Raw genomic sequence first — 6,275 nt, forward strand, 5'->3', positions numbered from 1 at the left:
TTTTACCTTTATACATGCTTTGATCCATGCTATCCCTAGACGTCTAGCCGCCTTTACACCTATCTTAGGTGTAAGGGCGGCACCTTGCTTGATCCGTGTTTAGTAGATCCGATCTGTTATGATTGCTCCTTGTTCTTCAAGGATTAGTTTGATATCTGCATAGTTAGGCCTTGCAAACGGGTTGAAGGATCTAGTAGCACGTAGGGTGTAGTTTGCTAGCCCTAGATAAGATGTTCCGGGAATCAACTCCGTGTTGGTTTTTAGGCCTTATCTAGGGCTGGTTTATTATCATCTTGCGTGGCTGCCAGGCTCAATCACGTGTAGGATGTTCCGATTATGCGGTGAAAACCCTAAATCGTCGTAGGTCGTTTTAGCTTTATATTGATCAAGTAGGACCACCATGTGATCGTAGACCTCATACGAATCATGGGTGGATCGGCTCCTTGAGCCGATTCACGGGACAACCTGAGAGCCGATCGAGGCTCGTATTTAATGTTTACGTGTATGCCACGCAGGAAACTAAGCGAAGCAAATCCATCACCTTCCTGACCAGGTATAGGTCAGGTGGCACGCCCTTGCACCAGCATCGGACGTGCGTGCCGAGGCTTTGCGGGCCGTCGCTCGAGGGACCAGGGTCAGCCGCAGCTCTGGGAGCCTCCCGGCTCTACGTGTTGCCCGTCGCTACTCGCCGGTGGGTTTCGGACGCCAACACATTCTGGCACGCCCGGTGGGACGGTCTTCGACATCAACGGCATCAACGGCATCGCCATCTGCGTCTGAGATGGCGGAAGGTCCTCCAGTTACATACGAAGATCTGACTGAGGAGCTCAAGAAGAAGTATGACGATGTCAAAGCTATCTTCGAAGCCGACCTAATCGGCTCTTTCCAGAGGACCCGCTCACACGGCATCAGGTGGAAAGGGTTCTCACCTGAAGGCGCGCTCGATGGAGTAGACCTGTCTACCCCTTCAGAAGAACGCACCAGGTCTCTGCGTCAGGAGGTCAATCACATGGTAGCTCATTCGCTACACCGCCATTCTGAGAGCCTGGTGAACGCTTTGGAGCGTGTCGCGCTTCGGGTGATCCAGGAAATCATGAGACACCAGTACTCTCTGTCAGGACCTGCTCTAGGGACTCACCAAGGAGAGATACCCCTCCAGACCCGACCACCGCTGCCATTCGCGCTGGCAGCACCAGAAGTGCCGAGCTCACCGACATTCATCGTCTACAAGATCGGTGGTGATCCTCGTGATTACCAGTTCTTGAATGAGGCGCCTAAGGAGATCCCGCACGGATACACATGCACATATGTGCCAGACTGCAGTGACTGGGCACTCACGAGCCAGACTGCGACAGCAGGGGTTTCTGGAACAGCAGGAGGGGCTTCTGGATCGGATCTTGAGAAGCAGACATGGCTAGCTAAGTATGCCACCCCAACAATTCTTCAAAGCTCAACTCCTGCAGCTAGCTCGGATCTTGAGAAGCAAGCGTGGCTAGCTAAGTACGCCACTTCAGCGAATCTTCAGAGTTCGACTCCTGCAGTTAGCACCGCGGATCAGATCAGTACAATCTTGAGAGACCAGTTCGGCATGGTGCCGAAACGGAGGGCGATCGGCTATTCCAAGCCGTACCCCAATGAGTACGATTTGATCCCACTACCACCCAAATATCGGCTCCCTGAATTCTCCAAGTTTAGTGGGTCAGATGGCTCCAGTTCAATCGAGCATGTGAGCCGATATTTGGCGCAGCTGGGCACGATCTCAGCATCAGATGCACTACGCGTGAGGTTCTTCGCACAGTCCCTCACAGGATCGGCTTTCGGGTGGTACACCTCGCTGCCACCAGATTCAATCCGGACTTGGAAGCAGATGGAAGAGCAGTTCCACATGCAGTATCATTCAGAGGCTTCCGAGGCTGGCATTGCCGATCTAGCACAAGTACGATAGAAGCGCGGAGAAACAGTGTCAGAATACATCCAACGCTTCAGGACCATTAGGAACCGATGCTATTTGGCTCGTTTGACTGAAAAATAAGCAGTCGAGTTGGCGGTGGTGGGTCTTGCATCGCCGATCAAGGACATGGCGCATATGGTTCAGAAACTGTCATTATATGAACAGCGCCACCCAGAGTTGTACCAGGACAAATTCAAGCGTGCGGTAGTCCTGGTTGAGGCAGAGGAAGATGAAGGCTCTGCGGGAGATCAAGAGGTAGCTGTGGCTGAATGGACTCGGGGGGCAAGCCCCGTGTCCTGCAAGTGGGTTAAGCCACAAGGTCCTCCAAGAGGGTTTGACTTCGACGTGACCAAAGCTGAGCAAATTTTCGACCTCTTACTCAAGGAGAAGCAGCTGAAGTTACCCGAAGGCCACAAATTCCCCACGGCACAAGAGCTGAACGGCAAGCCATATTGCAAGTAGCATAACACGTTCACCCATACCACCAATGACTGCAGGGTGTGGCGTCAGCAGATCCAAATGGCGATAGAACACGGGCGTCTAATTTTCAGCCAATACGCCATGAAAGTCGACACGCACCCCTTCCCCACCGTTAACATGGTGGAGTGCACTTACCCTGGGAGGTGCCAGCCAGTTTTTTCGTTCAGCATCAACATGGTAGGACCTGGGCACCACTCTGGTAAGGACAGAGACGAGAGCAGCCACTCTCGTAGCAAGGACAAAGAGGAAGCCGTTCCACACGATCGGCTCCGACACGATGGCAAGCGCTACATCACAGAGGGAGAAGTGAAGAATGTGCGATATCAACGACCTCTCTCTGATCACCTCCTCAACAAATATGTGAGTCAGTACGACCAACGCCGGCGATACAACGACGATGATGAAAGCAATCGTCTGGCTAGCAGGGACGCTAATAGATACCGTCGGCATGACCACGACGAGAAGAGATATGAGCGCCATGCCAAGGAAAAGTCAAGAGAGCAAGACGACGTGGACAAGCACTGGGACTGTCCCTTCTTCAAGCACTGCTGGGATTCAGGAATGAGCCGATTGCCCACAATCGGCAACTGGCCAGAATGTAGACAGAAGAAGAAGGGCACGAGAGACGTGTCAGTGTTCAAGCGTCTAGGACCTCTCCCATCTCGGAACAAGCAAGTTGGGTCCTCTCGGGTGGAAGATCTCGAGGAGTTAGAAGATGACGATCAAGAAGAAGATAAGTACCACCGGCCAAGGTGGTGCCCTGATGGACTCAGCCACTCACAAAAACGTAGGGTTCAGCGACTACGTTGCTTGGAGGAAGCCGAAAGGTTGTACCTGCATACGTTGAGGAAGGCGCGGCCTGATCTGGCCACGAAAATTCAGCGAACTCTGGACGAGGAGGGTCGACCACAGAAGAAAAGTGGCGCCCCAAACAGAAGAAAGCCGATGATGAGACATCGGCTGGCACAAACATGGTGTTCATCCTTCCGGCGGAGTTTTGTGCTCCTGGCATAGAGGAGGCACCTGTGGCACAACTTGACTGCGGCCCACGGCCAGTTATCTTTGAGAAGCCACGAGAGCTACAGACACCTGAAGGCCCTGTACTTACGAGGTTATATCAATGGGCAGCCCGTCAACAAGATGCTGGTTGACACCGGAGCGGCAGTCAACATCATGCCATACTCCATGCTACGTCGCCTGGGACGCTCTAGCTCGGATCTGATCAAGACCAACATAACATTGAGCGATTTCAACGGCCAAGCATCAGAGGCACAAGGTGTTCTGAACGTGGATCTGACCGTAGGAAGGAAAACAATCCCTACGACATTCTTCATCGTCGATAGCAAGAGCACCTATGCTGTCTTGCTAGGGAGAGATTGGATCCACGCCAACTGCTGCATTCCATCTACGATGCACCAATGCCTAATACAGTGGGATGGAGATGATGTCGAGGTCGTCCACGCAGATGACTCAGCCGAGATCTCAACGTCTGGCATGAACGTTTGGGAGACGGCGGGCCAAGAGCCACTCTCCGGCATCACTTTGGACGACTGTGAGCGCATCGACGTGACAAAAAACGGAGTGAGGCTAGTCTTATCCACCGGCCTGACCGTGTAACAAGAGCAAAGGCTATGGACGTACGTGGCAAGGCCGATCCTTGTGATCGGCCCCAAAAAATAAAAAGTGATGATTGATACGTCTCCGAAGTATCGATAATTTCTTATGTTCCATGCCACATTATTGATGTTATCTACATGTTTTATGCACACTTTATGTCATATTCGTGCATTTTCTGGAACTAACCTATTAACAAGATGCCGAAGTGCCAGTTCCTGTTTTCTGCTGTTATTGGTTTCAGACATCCACGTACCGACATAGTCTCGGAATCGGACGAAATCAACGCCCATGTTCCTATTTTGCCCGGAAGCATCCAGAACAACCGAGAGCCACCAGAGAGGGGGCACTGGGCCCCCAGACCATAGGCCGGCGCGGCCAGGGGGGCCCGCGCCACCCTATGGTGTGGGCACCCCTTCGACCCTCCTGCGCCGCCTCTTCGCCTATTTAAAGCCTCCGTCGCGAAAACCCTATGACGTTCGACGAAACCCACAGAAACCTTCCAGAGCCGCCGCCATCGCGAGGCCAAGATCTGGGGGACAGGAGTCTCTGTTCCGGCACACCGCCGGAACGGGGAAGTGCCCCCGGAAGGCTTCTCCATCGACACCGCTGCCATCACCACCGCCATCTTCATCACCGCTGCTGCTCCCATGAGGAGGGAGTAGTTCTCCATCGAGGCTCGGGGCTGTACCGGTAGCTATGTGGTTCATCTCTCTCATATGTGCTTCAATACAATAATCTCATGAGCTGCTTTACATGATTGAGATTCATATGATGATGCTTGTAATCTAGATGTCGTTATGCTAGTCAAGTGAATTTTACTTATGTGATCTCCGGAGACTCCTTGTCCCACGTGTGTAAAGGTGACAGTGTGTGCACCGTGTGGGTCTCTTAGGCTATATTTCACAGAATACTTATTCACTGATGAATGGCATAGTGAGGTGCTTATTTATATCTCTTTATGATTGCAATGTATTTTGTATCACAATTTATCTATGTGCTACTCTAGCAATGTTATTAAAGTAGTTTTATTCCTCCTACACGGTGTAATGGTGACAGTGTGTGCATCCGTGTTAGTACTTGGTTTATGCTATGATCATGATCTCTTGTAGATTGCGAAGTTAACTATTGCTATGACAGTATTGATGTGATCTATTCCTCCTACATATGCATGAAGGTGACAGTGTGCATGCTATGTTAGTACTTGGTTTAGTCGAATTGATCTTTCATGCACTCTAAGGTTACTTAAATATGAACATTGAATTGTGGAGCTTGTTAACTCCGGCATTGAGGGTTCGTGTAATCCTACGCAATGTGTTCATCATCCAACAAGAGTGTAGAGTATGCATTTATCTATTCTGTTATGTGATCAATGTTGAGAGTGTCCACTAGTGAAAGTCTAATCCCTAGGCCTTGTTCCTAAATACTGCTGCGTTACTATCGCTTGTTTCTTGTTTCACTGTGTTACTACTGCTGCAATACTACCACCATCAACTACACGCCAGCAAGCTATTTTCTGGCACCGTTGCTACTGCTCATATATATTCATACCACCTGTATTTCACTATCTCTTCGCCGAACTAGTGCACCTATTAGGTGTGTTGGGGACACAAGAGACTTCTTGCTTTGTGGTTGCAGGGTTGCATGAGAGGGATATCTTTGACCTCTTCCTCCCTGAGTTCGATAAACCTTGGGTGATCCACTTAAGGGAAAACTTGCTGCTGTTCTACAAACCTCTGCTCTTGGAGGCCCAACACTGTCTACAGGAAAAGGAGGGGGGAGTAGACATCAATGATCTTGTCTCAAGCATGCCACGTAGTCGTAGTGACGCACGAACAAGATGTAAACCCTCATTGAGCAGTGCAATCAACATGGGGGCCGATTCCAGCAATCGGCCCATATTATTATCCTCGTCATACGTTTTGCCTGTGTTCAGCGTCGATCTAACAGGCGACGGAAAGCTAGGGTATGGGTTTACATCGGCTGATGAGCTAGAAGAATTCGACATTGGTCCTGGGGATAAGCCACGACCAACTTTCATCAGCAAAAAGTTAGATCCACATCTCAGGAGCCAGATGATAGCTCTGTTAAAAGAATACCCAGATTGCTTTGCATGGGATTACACAGAGATGCCTGGGTTAGACAGGAGCATCATTGAGCACCGGCTCCCACTCAAGAAAGGATTTCGGCCGTTCCAACAACGAGCACGTCAGATGAAGGCCGAAATTCT

Source organism: Lolium perenne, chromosome 4, assembly GCF_019359855.2.
Source record: "Lolium perenne isolate Kyuss_39 chromosome 4, Kyuss_2.0, whole genome shotgun sequence".
Classification (NCBI taxonomy): domain Eukaryota; kingdom Viridiplantae; phylum Streptophyta; class Magnoliopsida; order Poales; family Poaceae; genus Lolium; species Lolium perenne.